The 1,840-nt window shown below is 47.1% G+C and overlaps 1 pseudogene; it reads left to right on the forward strand.

The window, feature by feature from the left end:
- Positions 1-341: 341 nt before the first annotated feature.
- LOC133047501 (heterogeneous nuclear ribonucleoprotein H-like) lies at positions 342-1,594 on the forward strand (annotated as a pseudogene).
- The last annotated feature ends 246 nt before the right edge of the window (positions 1,595-1,840 follow it).

Below are 1,840 nucleotides of genomic sequence, written 5' to 3' on the forward strand. Positions count from 1 at the left end.
ACACTGCAGTGAGCTGTAAATGATGCATTTAATGAAAAATCCTTGCCCAGCACTTTGAAAGAGAACACAACAATGTAGGGCGATCATTGCTGGGCAGTGATGGGTGTTGTAATATCACATTCATCTGTTTCACCGGCAAGAGAGACACGCTGATTGGCAATATTTCAAGGGCATGTAGTAAGAAAACATCAACTGATATTTTAATCATATTCATTATTTGCTGTTTCTCCTCTCCCTGTCATGGTAATCGTTGACTCTTTAAAGATCGGGGTCTTGTATTTCCCTCTTAGCTGCGTCGAAGTTGTGTGGGCAGTCTGATTCGATGCCAGCACCAAGAGACGATGATGCTGGGCACCGAAGGCGCGGAGGGGTTCGTGGCGAAGGTCCGGGGCTGGCCTTGGTGTTGCTCGGCAGACGAAGTGCAGTGGGTTTTTTTCTGACTGCAAAATTCAAAATGGGGCTCAAGGTATTTGTTTCATCTACACCAGAGAAGGCAGACCGAGTGGCGAGGCTTTTGCTGAACTGGAATCAGAAGATGAAGTCAAACTGGCCATGAAAAAAGACAGGGAAACTGGGACACAGACATATTGAAGGATTCAAATCAAACAACGTTGAAATGGATTGGGTGTTAAAGCATACTGGTCCAAATAGTCCCGACGTGGCCAATGATGGCTTTGTATGGCTTAGAGGACTCCCCTTTGGATACAGCAAGGAAAAAATCGTTCAGTTCTTCGCAGGGCTGGAAATCATGCCAGATGGGCTAACATTGCCAGTGGACTTCCAGGGGAGGAGTACCGGGGAGGCCTTCATGTGTTTTGCTTCACAGGAAATAGCTGAAAAGGCTCTAAAGAAACTCAAGGAAAGAATAGGGCGCAGGTACATCGGAATCTTTAAGAGCAGTGGAGCTGAAGTTAGAAGTCACTGTGACCCACTACGGAAACCTATGGCTGAGCAGTGGCCAGGTCCCTATGACAGACCTGGGGCTGGCAGAGGGCATCACAGCACGGAAGAGGAGCTGGCTTCAGAAGGACGAGGCGTGGTGCTTACCGTGGAGGTTATGGAGGCTATGATCATTATAATGGCTATGGATTTGGGTCAGATAGATTCGGAAGAGACCTCAATTACTGTTTTTCAGGAACGCCAGATCACAGATACGGGGATGGTGGCTCTACTTTCCGGAGGACACCGTGGAACAGGACACTCTGCACACACACAAGGATTACCTCACAGAGCTACTGAGAACGGCACTTATAATCCTTTCTCACCACCCAACCCTGTGAGAGTACATATTGAAATTGGTCCTGATGGCAGAGTAACTGGTGAAGCAGATGACGAGTTTGCAACGCATGAAGATGCTGTGGCAGCTATGTCAAAAGACAAAGCAAATATGCAATGCAGATATGCAGAACTCTTCTTGACTTCTACAGCAGGAGCAAGCGGTGTTGTTTATGCAAACCAGTCCAGTTATGGTGGCCTGGCCAGCCAGCAGCTGAGTGGTGGTTATGGAGGCGGCCATGGTGGCCAGAGCAGCATGGGTGGACATGACCAAGTTTTACATGAAAATCCAGCAGTTTTTCCATCAAACATTGCATAGGCAGCCAAGGAGCAGTGAATACCAGCTACTGCAGTCGTGGAAGCCGAACATCTGTGGGCGTGGACGGAATGGGGGGATGTCTAGCATGTCCAGTACAAGTGGTGCATGGGGAATGTCATTGATCCTGATCACTGACCTTGGTCAACATTTTTTAAAAGAAAAACTTAAGTTGTAGCTGTTTTGTAATACAAGTTTGTGATTTATGCTTACTCTAAGTGGAAATCAGGATTATTTTAAAGACTTAAG

The sequence above is a fragment of the Dama dama genome, chromosome 27, assembly GCF_033118175.1.
Source record: "Dama dama isolate Ldn47 chromosome 27, ASM3311817v1, whole genome shotgun sequence".
NCBI lineage: Eukaryota > Metazoa > Chordata > Mammalia > Artiodactyla > Cervidae > Dama > Dama dama.